At 31.9% G+C, this 13988-nt stretch overlaps 1 long non-coding RNA gene across 1 annotated transcript; it reads right to left on the bottom strand.

Annotated features, from left to right (window-relative positions):
- Positions 1 to 935: 935 nt before the first annotated feature.
- LOC140693933 (uncharacterized) lies at positions 936 to 2453 on the bottom strand. Its single transcript, XR_012069652.1, has 3 exons — positions 2185 to 2453; positions 1447 to 1588; positions 936 to 1058 (listed from the first exon to the last, which is right to left on the bottom strand). It is a non-coding gene; the product is annotated as an uncharacterized lncRNA (long non-coding RNA).
- Positions 2454 to 13988: the final 11535 nt, after the last annotated feature.

Genomic DNA, 13988 nt, shown 5'->3' with positions numbered 1-13988 from the left:
GGAGTTGGTTTCTGTGCTGAGATGGGGATAGTCTAAGTAGGTAAAAGGAGGACACCCAAAGTCCAAGGATAAGCTGGGTTAAAAGTGTTGAGTGTGGAGCTAACATTGTTGACAATCATTTGCCTGGATGTATCTCCAGATACAGTGAAACATAAAGATCTGCCAAGGTAGTCAGATGCCAGATTTATAAAGTAATAACTAAACTAAGTTGTGATTGTTTGCTTAAATTTGAAAAGGCATTAAGTGCCACCCTGAGGACGTAAGCTTGTCTTTGGCTGGAACATAAAAGCAAGATAAAGTATTGACTAGAAAATATAGTGTAGACACTTGAGGGCAGGAAATGAAACCACTAATTGTAATGCTTTGAGAACAGCACAAAGAAGACGATAGATAAAATTACGTCTTAAATTCTACCACATGCTGAATGTGCCATCAGAGACTACATCATGTGTCATTTTTGATTCCAGGGATGACATAATTGAGACCATGATCCCTGGGCCGGTTCCTGCATTTATCTCCTGTTCCAACCTATCTTAATTTAACACTTTTCATACTTGCCAGGATGAATCAGAAACCACTTAGTACTTTTCCCTCTCTACATGTTTTATTCCTTTTCCAAATTCTTCCATTTTTTCTTCTTCCTTTCAAGAAATTATTTAAATTTACTCCCATATTGTTCCATCAAAAGATCATATCAATCAAGTATCTATTTTTTTCTTTAAATGGCAACTTAGTCTCTTGTTTAACTCTTTACTCTACTTGAAAAAAAATAAAGAAATTTCGGGTGCACATCTATTTTTATTGTCCCCCCCAAAAATTGCAGATATTTGTCGACGTTTGCCAACATCAGTTTTAATCTTTGTTATCCTGCATAATCTGGTAGTCCTCTGGTACATCAGCTGTAATTAGGATGACGTTGATAAACTGAAAATTGCTGATGAGTTGGTCTTGAAAGAGATGTAGCTGATGTATCTGATATCATTGGCACTGGAAAGTGTGGGTTGATCCCTGGTTGTAGTTTAGGAAAATGACCTTCATTGGCAGATATGTCATGATATCTGTTTGGAAAAGCAGAAGGCTTCACCATCAGTCCAAAATAATTGCTCTATATGAGAGGGAAGATGCTGTACTGAGAAGTAGAAATTGAAGTTGTAATGGAGTTCACATCATGGCCATTTGCTTCATTGTAGCTACTTTGAGAGTGCCCGAGGACAATGTTCAACTGATTTAAATTACCTCATTGATACACTGCAATTTGTTCTGGTGGTCTAAGTGACATTGATGATGGAGGAGAGAAATCACCTCTGATAGGGATAGTTGTATCACCAATTATGAGACTACTAGAGGGCTTTCTTATTAGAGTCATATTTAAATTTGCAGAAGGTAAAAATGAACTTTCTCCACTAGTGTCAGTCACAAAACCAGAAATATGATAATCCATATTACCCCCTGCTTTAAAGTGCTTCTTGTTGAAATCTTCAGCCAATGAAGACACCAGAGAGGAATTTTTAATCCCAACTCTTCTTTTTATTCTCACAAAAAGCTGGGGACAGCACCATTTAAAATTTGGATTATGATACAACTGCAGCTACAACCAAAGGAGAAACATTTTTGTAATACATTAATCAAACTACAAGACTACAAAAAGGCTAACCTATTAAGCCTCAGATTCCACGTTTACTATGCATAGATAATATTATCAAAATATGAACATTGCTAACGATAGTGTGAAGTTTCTTAATTGGAATATACACATTTAAATAGTATGCTTATCAAATTTACTGACTTAGCATTTGCAGTAATGGTGAATGCCACTTTTTAAAAGCAGCTTTAATAGCTTTATTTAGATTTCTGGAAAGATTCATAGTTGCAAGCAAAGTTTCCCTTAATCTTGACTACTTAAGGCACTGTCCTCATTTTTTAGAGAAAATAAAGTATTCTAACCTTAGTAGTTTTACAATTTTCAAAATCTAGCTTTACATTTATATTACCATTGATTGATATACAAAATAAATTTTTATATATAAGTTACCAAGTGGTAATTAAAATTTGTCAATTCCTTTCTTAAAACAGAGGCTACATTTTCTTCTGCCAGAAAGTCAGCTAGACAAGGAGTCCTTTGAAAATTCTGCCACACTTTCCTAAACCCATAAAGTTTAAGATGTCTAAATAAACTTTTCATACTTCCAGTTTCAAATATTCTGAAAGGGGCCTTTCTTTCCAAAACTTCCTTCTTGAAGACATCTTCAACAATCACTATGGAAGATCCATTATCACCCCACCAGATGGATTTCAATTGGTCATCCCCAGCCATTTTCCAGAGTTTTCTTGGAAATTTCAGAGAATGAAATTCATTATCTTCATCTGGTACAGAGACAGAATGTGTGTAACATGGTGTTTTTATTAAGGATTCTTCAGACAAAATCTGAAAAGCATTTTATTCAATCATAGACCTCAAGTCCAAGTCCCCAGAGAATGTTTGGTCACACAATAGAGATCTTCCGGAATTTCCTGAACCAGTTTGTCCAACTTTAGGAGACACACCTTGAATTTCTGAAGAAATATGTGGCATCTCAAATAACTTTTTCTACAGCTACTTTTCTAATCTGCATGGTTTTGAGCACTGCAGCTTCAAATGCTGCTTTGGCAGGGCTGCACAGGTAAACTGCTAGGCCTTCGCCATGGTTCTCAACTTGAGTAGCTGTGACATCACAAAACGACTGGTCTCCCAGCAACTCAAGTGTAACATTCAGCCAGTGTTTATTTCTCATTCATCCAGTTAAAATGATACAGATAGGATGCTTATTTTTATAGTCTGATCTGCAAATATTATCCCAACAATATCTTTGTAAATAATTTAATTTTGGGGTCTATAAAATAAAACCAATCTCCAAACTTTTGTAAAAAAATTTATACCAGATTTGTAAACAGAGTACAAATAATGCACAAAATATATACAATAATTTTAAAGTTTTGGAATTTAAAGTGAAATTTGTGTAAAACCTGTACAGAAAATATATATCAATTTCAAAATCATTTGTAATTAAAGTGAAACATAATTTGATTTGGAAATGGAAGTAGGTATTTATCTGTGTACTTTATAATAAGTAGCTCTATATTCATAACATGAGCAGAATAAATATAAGTTTATTTGTTTTGTATAAAAATAAATGGTAAGTAATTATGAAATAAAATTAGAAAGAAATAATGAATCAAATTTAAGAAATCCCAAAGGGTGGAATTTTGTTTTTAATTGTAATTCAGTTCTATAAGTTAAACAAATGTAATTTAATAATCTACATTAAAATTAGAAAAGAGAAAATCTTATTGTATATTTACCAATGTTTATCTTTGACTTTCTTTCACTCAGAGGTTTTTCAGTCCCTAGAAGGAATAAATTTTCTTGTCATCTTTATAATCCATAACCTTGTGGCTTCTGTTAATTGTTCCAAAATGATGTTGATAAATACACTTATGTACAAGATCCTGGATTCAATAGGCACTGCCTCCATTAAGGGGCAAACAAAGAAACAATCAAAAAACAAAGAAATAACACTATATGTGTGTTGGGTGGAAAAGACCAGGTAATGCATTTTAGGAAGCAATATGTATCTCAGTCCTGAAACAGTTGATATTGTTAGCAAAATATGGCATTTTAAGGCAAGTGTTTTGTTCCCTAATTGTAAATAGCTATGTTCTGTATCAGTAAACTCTAGTAAATCCAGTTCTACCAAAAGTTATATTATTTTTTAGATATAAATTCCATTAAACATAAGCCAAATTCAAAATGAGAGATAGAATTTTTAAATAAATAAATGTGCACTCAAGCTAGAATGTAAATTTATTTTTCAGTATGTGTTCATTCCATTCTAAATAAACATTAGCAACCTGAATTCATTGCATATTATAAGTATTATAAAATATAGTTATGTATGATTTAGTCCTGATTCATAAATATTACTTATCATATGCAAATCTACATATGTGATACAATCCCTTAAAAAGCTGAGAATTCAAAAACAATAATCTCAATAAATGTAGGAAAATTATTCACAGGTCTGATCTTTACATTTTTATAAAAATATTGTTTACAAATACACTTTAAACAGAATGTAACTAAAGATAATAAAAGCCATATATGAAAAACCAATGACAAACATCAAGTTCAATGTTAACATACAGGAAGGTTTTCCTCTGGTCCAGTAATAAGAAAAGGTAGCTCATTCTCACAAATACTAAATTACACAACTTGAAGTCCTAGCCAGAACAACTAGTCAAGAAAAAATATAAAAGGCATTCAACTTGTAAAAAAACAGTAAAGTTTTTACAGATGACTTAATTATGCATAGATAGAAAACTCCATAGACACCTCCAGTGAATGTAACAAATAATGAACAAACTTAGTAAACTTGCAGAATACAAAATCAATACACAAATATCCATTACTTTTTTATATAGTAACAACAAATTATCAGAAAGAGAAATCAGGAAAACAATTGTGCGTATATTTATACAAAATAGAATAAACTAGGAATACATTTGATAAGTGAAATAAAAGATCTAAACATAGATCTATAAATTACAGTTTCAAGAAATATAAGCAGACAAATTAAATAGAAAGATATTCTCTGCTTATGGATTGTATACAACGTGAGAAACTATTCTAATATATAATTTACATTTTCAATCTCCCTTGCACTACTTATTGAGGAGAATGTCTATTCTTCATTTTATACTCTTGCTTCCTTTTTCATGGGTAAATTGATCATAAGTGTGAAGGATTATATCTGGGTGCTCTATTCTCTTCTATTTATTGCTGTCTGTTTTTGAGCCAGTATCATGTTGTTTAAATTCTAAAGCTTTGTTGGGCTGTTTAACATCAGAGAACTTTACACTATTAGATTTAATACACTTTTTCAAGATTATTTTGGCAACTCATGATCTATGTGTTTACATATAAATTTTGAAATTAACTGTTCTATTAAATGGAAAAGTCTCATGGGTACTATGACATGAATCACACTAAATGTAGATTGCTTTGTGTAGTATGGTTGTTTCAACCACATTGTTTCACGTCATTAACATAAGAGATCTTTTCATTTCTTTGGATCAGTTTTAATTTCCTTCATCAATGTTTTCTATTTTTTAATGTATAGGTTTTCTTCTTATTTGTTAACTTCATTTCTACACATTCTATTCATATATATATAATTATATATATTATATTTCTAAACACATTTCCTACACAAATACAACAGGCAGAAGGCAGTGGCAAGACATATTCAAAGTCCTGAATGAAAGAAAGCTGAAATCTAAGATAATTTATCAAGCAAGGCTATACTTTAGAAGGAGAGATAAATAATTTCCAGACAAGCAAATACTGAAAGAATTTAGAACAGAAAAATAAATAACGAAAGATATACTCTAAAAAAAAAAAGATGCAGGATGCTATAGAAAAGAGAAAGGCATAATTAGAAAGGCAATAGCTACAATGTCTGACAATAGAATAAACATGATGTTGTAAAACAGGACATTCAAAATTTAAGGGTCACAGAGTGAAACAGGAAAATAGAGTATTTTCTTCTTGTTTCTGTTCTCTATAGGAGGGGTAAGAGTTTTATTCCTTTCAGTTAAAATAAAAATATATAATAATGGGACAATATACATACGAAACAGGGTAACCATATGTCAAAAGCTTACAATGAAGTCACAAAGCCAAAAGAAACAAAGATAATAAAAGAAAACTTATCAAGCCACACGAAGAAAATGAAATGAACAAAAAGGAAATACTGAATCAACTGGAAAATGACATTCAAAATGGAAATAAACCCAGTCAATCAATAATTATCACAAATGTTAATGGACTTAGTGTTTCAATCAAAAGATATATATTGTCAGATGGGATAATATAACAAGTCCCTACATTATGAAGCATAGAAGAGACTCACTTTAGTAAGAGGAACACACATTATTTGAAAGTCAGAAGATGAAAAAGCATATTCCATGCAAATGAACATGACAAGAAAGCAGGAATAGCAGTTCTGACTTCACACAAAATAGACTTTACATGAAAGACCTAAAGATAAACAAGGACATGATATAATGCTTAAAGGAGCAATAAAAAATGAGCGTATTAAACTAATTAAGATATATGCACTCAATATAGGAGCACATAAATACATAAAGCAAATATTAAAAGATAAAAAGGGAGAAATGGATGGGAACACAATCACAGTAGAAGACTATAACCCCCATTACCATCACTAGAATTGTCTTTCAGACAGAAATTTAAAAAGGGAACAAAGATACAAAAAGATACAATAAAATAATTGGAGTTGGTTGATATTTCCAAAACAGTTTTCCTCCCCAAGCAGAGTATACATTCTTTTCCAGTTCAAATGGAATAATTTCGAAGAAAGATTATGTATTCAGGCACAGAAGAAGCCTGAACAAATTTAAGAAGATAAAAATTATTTCAAGCATCTTTTCTGAGTATAATACCATGAAACTAGAAATCCTTCAAGGAAAAACACGGAGAAAAATGACTGCATGTAAATTAAACACCATGGTACTAAGACAAGTGGGGCAGGTAAAGAAGTAAAAGAAGAAATTAAAAAATATCTTGAGAAATATGTCAAAACACTACACAAAGTCTATGGAATACACTTAAAGCAGGCTTAAGAGGGAAGTTCATAGTGACAAGGCACTCCTCAAAGTAGAACAGCAATTTCAAATAAATAATGTAATGTTCTATGTAAACTAATCATGAAAGAAGAGCAAACAAAACCAAAAGTCAGCAGAAAGAGAGAAATAAGAAAGATCAAGGAAGAAATAATTGAAATACACATTAAAAAATAGAAAAAAACAAACAAAATCTTTTTTGAAATAGTAAACATAATTGACAAAACTCTGGACAGGCTCACCAACAAGAAAAGAGAGAGAACACAAATAATATAAAAATGAAAATGGAGAAACTACAAAGAGTACAACAAATTTACAATATACCATAAGGGAATAACATGAGCAACTGTATGGAAACAAACTGGATAACCAGGAAGAAAAGGAGAAGATTTTGGAAACATTCAGCCCACCAATATTGCATCAATGAGAATTTAACCATTTGAACAGACAGATCACCAGAAATGGAATAGAATTATCAGTAAAATAAAAAATATCTGCTAAAAAAAATTCAGACCCAAATTGCTTCACTGGGGAATTTGACCAAACATACAAAGAAAAATCCATACCAGTCCTCTTCAAACTCTTCCAAAATATTGATATGGAGAGAGTACACACAAACTCACATGGTAGGCCAACATCAACCTGATACGAAAACCAGACAAAGGCCCTACCGCAAGAGAAAACTATAGGCCAATATCATTGATAAACATTGATGTAAATATCCTTAAGAAAGTATTAACAAACAGAATCCAATAGCATGTAAAAAAAGATCATACACCATGGTCAAGTTAGGCTCATCCCAGGAACACAAGGATGGTTTCACTTATGCAAATCAATCAATCAATTGTGATACACCATATCAATAACAGAGAGGACAAAAAACCACAGATCATCTCAGTAGATGCAGAGAAAGCATTTGATACAAATTAACACCTATTTGCAATAAAAGTTCTTATCACAGTGGGCATAGAGGGAAAATATCCTAACATAATGAAAGCTATTTATGACAAACATATAGCCAGCAAAATACTCAATGGTGAAAAATGGAAAGCCTTCCCACAAAAACCTGAGACAAGACAAGGTTGCCCATTGTCACAATTTCAATTCAATATAGTCTTGGAATTCCTATCCACAACGATCAGGCGGGGAAAATAATAAAAGTATTGAGACTGGAAAAGAAAAGTTAAAATTGTCATGATATGCAGAAATGACACTATATAGAGAAAACTGTAAAAGCTTCACAAAAAATACTTAGGCTAGAAAAGGAAGTGGGCAAGGTACCCAGATTAATGTACAAATACCAATTGCATTTCTTTACACTACCATTGAATCAAAAGGAAAACAAAATATAGAGACAACCGTTTTTATAACTGCACCCAAAACTATAAAATGCTTACAAATAAATCTGACCAAGGAGGTGAATGAATTATACATGAAGAACTAGAAAACATTGATTGAGGAATTCAAGATATATTTGAAGTTTGAAAAGATACCCAATGGTCTCGTAATGGAAGAAAAAAATGGTTAAAATGGTCATACAGCCCAAGGCAATCCCCAGGCTTAATGTGATTTCCTATCAAATTATGCAAAACTTTTCTTTTTGGGACTGAAACAAATGATCCTAAGATTTAAATAGAGTCATAAAACATCCATAATTTCCAAAGAAATATTAAGGAAAAAGAAAGAGGCTGGAGAAATAAACCACCATTTCTCCATACACTACTGCAGAGCTACAATAATCAAAGTGACATGATATTCGTACAGAAACAGGCATATGGACCAATGGAACAGAATAGAGGGTATAGGAATAAATCTACAGGCCTATGTTCTATTAATCTTTGACAGAGTAGCCAGGAATATGACAGAGAAAATAACATCTCTTCACCAAATGTTGGAAAAATTGGATAGCAGCATCAGAGCAATGAGTTAGAACAATCCTTCACTCCATACACAAGAATAAACTCAAAATGGGTTGAAGATTTAAATGTAAGGCAAGGCACAGTATATCTCCTAGAAGAAAACATATGCAAAACACTCTGATATAAATCTCAGCAATGATCTCCTAGAACAGCCTACCCAGGTAATGGATGTAAGAGCAAAATTAATAAATGGGACCTAATAAAACATAAGCTTTTGCACAGCAAAGGGAACCATAAACAATGCCAAATGACAAGCTAATATATTAAAGAAAATATTTAGAATTCATGCAAATGACAGTCTTATTATCCAAAATATAAAAACGTCATACAACGTAATAATAATAATAATAAAAAAAAGAAACCCAATCTGGGCAGAAGCCCTAAACAAGCAATTCTCCAATAGAGACATACAAATGCCACATAAATATGTGAAAAATAATATTGCTCCATATCATTATCAGAGAAAGGCAATTCAAAACTGTAATGAAGTATCACCTCACAATAGTCACAATGGCCATTATTCAAAATTCTACAAATATTAAATGCTGGCATTCCTGTGGAGAAAGGGGACCCTCCTACACTGCTGGAAGGAATGTAGTTTGGTGCAATCATTGTGGAAACCAGGATGGGGATTCCTCAAAAGAATAAAAATAGACTTAACATACGATCCAGCAATCCCACTTCTGGGTATACATCGAAGGGAACCATAATTCAACAAGACACCTGCAACCCAATGTTCTTAGCAGTGCTATATACAACAGCCATGACATGGAAGCAACCTAATTGTCCAACAACATATGACAGTATTCAGAAATTATTCTGTATTTACACAATGGAATTATATTCTGCAATAAAAAATGATAAAACAATGACATTTGCAGCAAAATGGATGTCCCCAAAAGGTGTCATTCGAATTGAAGTAAGCCAGAAAGAGAAAGAAAATTAATACATGGTATGATATATGTGGAATCTTCAAAAAAATTTGGATGAGGACACTGTGATTTCATCTACAAAATTGAAACACAGTCAGAGATCTACTAAACAATTTTATGAATACTGCGGAAAGGGGCTCTGAGATGATATATTTGGGAGCTGTAGATTCATAAATTATTTTCACTATATATAAAAATAGATTTTTTTCAAAATTTCTCTTGTATGACACAGGGCAGTAAGTCAAATATTGTGAAGTAATGTTTAATAGGCACAAAAATATATGCATGTAAGAGGACACTGTGCTATACACCACAGATTGACACATTGTAAATGGCAGTACTTCATTGATAAATAAATGAATAAATATGTACATAGGTAAATTAATTATATAAATAAATAATAACAAAATAAAAATATTTAAAAATAAATGAAATACAAATATTCACACTACTTAACTTTACACATCAAGGATCAAGGAGAAAACAGAAACAATAAAGAAGAAAATTGAATGAATGTGAGTAAGGCAAATAACCAGAGAAAAAATTTAAAAGATAAAAAAAATACATAAGTATGTTTTTTTAAACAAAAATTGGGCAAATGTTTAGGTTGGCTAAGAAAATAAAGACTCAAATATAATTAGAAATAAAACAGAAGATATTACCACTGATGTTGTAGAGATGCAAAGCATCATAAGAAATTACCACTAGCCAACGATTTGAATGACCTAGAACAAAAGACCAATTCCCAGAAACATATGTCTTCCAATATTGAATCAAGAAGAAATTGGAAAGATAATAGGGCAAAAGTGTGTTTGAGTAAGTCAAAAATCAATCTTCCAAAACCAGAAAAAATTTACAGGACAACATTACTGGTGAATTCTGTCATACAGTTGAAAACAATTTTCACCAATTCTTCCCCAAATCTTCCAAGAATTTGAAGAGTGTGAAAGATTCCAAACATGTTCATGATGCGAGCTTTATTTGCTTAACAGGCTAGAAAGGACATTACATGCAAAATATAGAATATTATCCCTGATGTACATATGTACCAAAATTCTCAACAAAACACAAGCAAAATGAATCCAACAACACATTTAATGTATCATAAACATACATGAGTAAAGAGATTTATCCCTGGGTTTAAGGATACGTCAAACTATTCAAATCAATAAAGGTGACATGCCACACTAATAGAATGAGTAAAAGAACTCACATAATCATTTCAATAGGTTCAGAAATAGCATTGTATATAATGCAACATACTTTTAAGATACTCCCAACCAATAAATTAACCCTGTCAGTGGCACGATATCATTTATGCACAATATGTGGAGAGAAACGAAGCAGTTCTCCGTTTTTTGATTCTTAGAAGAAGGGTTTATATAGGACTTGCACAATGCCTCACATATAATCTAAGTTATAACAATGTTAATAATCTTAAGTATTTATGTTCCCATGCTCCTGCAGTAAGCACAGGATGTTAAATGATCAAGGATTGTTTTAAAATTCATCACGGAACTTCATTAAGCAGGCCATCTCTTATCCAGCCACCTGTGCCTGTCTTAGGTTTTCCTCCTCTGAGGATCTTACCCAGCATAGGCTATCCAGCCATCCATACTGGATACATTGAGTAGGGCATTTCTTATCCAGCCTCGATATGTGACATTCCTCACAGCTTGTTTATCAGTTCAGCCCATGGGCTCATTCTCTAGAGTCTTCAGACAGGAGCCTAAAAATCCAACATCCCTTGACAGAAAAATGGATGAAGAAAATTTGATGTTTGTATGCAATGGAATCAATACTTTGCATTCTTATCAACAGTGTCCACGGTGTTACTTTTTCTCCACAATCTCACCAACATTTATTACTTTTCTTTTTGATGAGAATCTTCTGACAAGTGTGAGGTCTTGTCTCATTTTTGGTTTATGACATTGCTAATAATTTATAACTCTGAACACGTTTTCATGTATTTTATAGCCAACTGTATGTGTTCTGAAGAAAATTGATTCAGATCTTTCTATTCAGTTCCTATGGACATCTTTTTTAATTGGATTGTTTGCTATTTTTTGTTCTTGTTTTGGGGTAAGACTTTGCCATATATTTTGGATATTAACACTTGATTAGAAATTATCACTTGCAAACATATTCTCCCGTTGTGTTTGTTGACTGTTCATTTTATTGATCATTACTTCTGCAGTGTAAATCTGTTCAGTGTGACACAATCATATTTTGTTAGTTTTACTTCTGGTTCCCTTGCCAGAGGAGACATATGTAGAATCAAATTAAGTCCAAATCAGAGTGTACTTGTTATGTTTTACCGTAGGATTCTTTGTTTTCAGGATTTACGTTTCTTATGCCCAGGAGTGGGATTGCTGTGTCATATGATAGGTCTATTTTTATTATTTAAAGGAACTTACATACTGTTTCCAAAGTGGTTTCACCAATTTTGATTCCCACCAACAGCGTTGGAGAGTCCCTTTTTCTCCACAATCTCCCCAGTCTTTATTATTTGTAAGCATTTGGATGACAGCCCTTCTCACTAGTGTGAAGTAAAATATTATTTTATTTTTGTCTTGCCTTTGTATAATGATTAGCAAAGTGAGCACTTTTTTATGTTCCTGTTTGTCATCTGTGTGTCTTTTTTAGAGAATTGTCTTCTGCTCATATTCTGGCTGAGTTTTTTGTAGATTTTTGAAATGGTGTTGTATGAATGATTTTTTCATTTTAGAAATTAGCCTCTTGTTGATTGCATTGTTTCCTAATGTTTTCTCCCATTTGGAAGTTCATCTTTTCATTTTGTTTATTTTGCTGTGTTGAAATTTTTAAGTTTATTTAGGACCTATTTGTTTATTTTACTTTTATTGTTTTCAGCTTGGGAGTGTGATATATGAAAATTTTGCTACAATTTTTTTTTGTTTTGCTTATGTTAGATTCCAGAAGTTATATTGTGTCATGTATTAGATTCAGATATTTAAAACATTTTCAATTTATTCTTGTACATTGAGAGGGATTGTTCTAATTTCATTGATTTACAGGTAGCTGTCTAGCTTTCTCAACATCACTTGCTGAAGACTGTCTTTAAGGCATTGCATATATTTGTTTCCTTTGTCAGAGTTTAGTTGACCATTGTTGAGATGTTTTATTTCTGCCTCTGTGTTCTGTTCCAGTGATATTGATGTTTGTTTATTTTCCAGTATTGTGCTGTTTTGATTACTGTAATCTTCTAATATAGTCTGAGATGTGGGAGGGTTATCAGTTATGCCTCCAACTCTGTTCTTTTTCCTCATTGTTTCTTTAGCAGTTCTGGTTCTTTTGCAGTTCCATCCGATTCATAGGAATGTTTTCAGTTATGTGAAAATATCATGTTGTTTGATATGAATCAATTTATATCTATAGACATGTTTTGTATTATGTATATTTTAACAGTATTAATTCCTCAAAACTAAGACCTTGAGATTTCTTTCCATTATCTTCATATTTCTTTTTCAGTGTCCTATAGATTTTAGTATCTTGGATTTTCCATAGGTTTTTCTTTTTTTGATCTGATTTCATCTGGATTTTTTTTTAAATTATGGAATATTTCATTGTTAGTTTATAGAAATGTGACAGTTTTTGTATATTAATCATGAATCATGCTAGTTTTCTAAATGTCTTTATTAGTTTTAGTTGTTCTGGTGTGGAGAATCCTTAGGGATCTCTATATATATTATCATGTCATCTAAAAAATAGCAATTTTACTTCATTAAGTCCAACTTGAATACATTTTTTTCTTGTCCGATTGCTGTTGCTAGGACTTACCATACTGTGTTTAACAGAAATTTTGAGATTGAGCATCCTTGTCTTATTCCTTAAATTGTCTTTCAGTTATTCATTTTTGCATATTATTTTGTCTGTGGGTTTGTAAGTAATGACTTTAGTTATGTTGAGATATATTTCCTGAATCTTACTTTGGTAAGAGGTTTCTGTTGTTGTTGCTGTTGTTGTTGTTGCTGTTATTGCTGTTGTTGCTGCTTCAATGAATAAATGTTGAATTTTGTGAAATACTTTTTATGGATTTATTGGAACGACCTCGTCTTTTTCTCTTTTCCTTTTGTTAATATGGTGTATCAAACTGATGGATTTGTGTAAGTTGAACTTCTCTTGTGACCCTGCAATGAATCCAAGTTGATCATGGTGTATGATTCATTTTTGGTATTGCTGGATTTAGTTTGCTAATAATATTTTGTAGAATTTTTGCATCTAAATCTATCAAATTTATTGGCTTGAAGTTCCCTTTGCCTGTGGTTTGTTTGTTGGCTTTGCTCTCAGGGTGATGAATTCTTCATAGAATTAATTTGGGAGTTTCCCACATCTTCAATATTTTTGAATAATTTGAAGAGTATAAGTTCTGCTTTGTATTTTTGTACAGTTCTCCACATGATTTGTTTAAATCTGCACTTCTATTTAACGAATTTTT

This window comes from Vicugna pacos, unplaced genomic scaffold (genome assembly GCF_048564905.1).
Source record: "Vicugna pacos unplaced genomic scaffold, VicPac4 scaffold_20, whole genome shotgun sequence".
Lineage (NCBI taxonomy): Eukaryota > Metazoa > Chordata > Mammalia > Artiodactyla > Camelidae > Vicugna > Vicugna pacos.
Note: the sequence above shows the minus strand (reverse complement) of the source record. Positions and strands in the feature narration are given on the sequence as shown.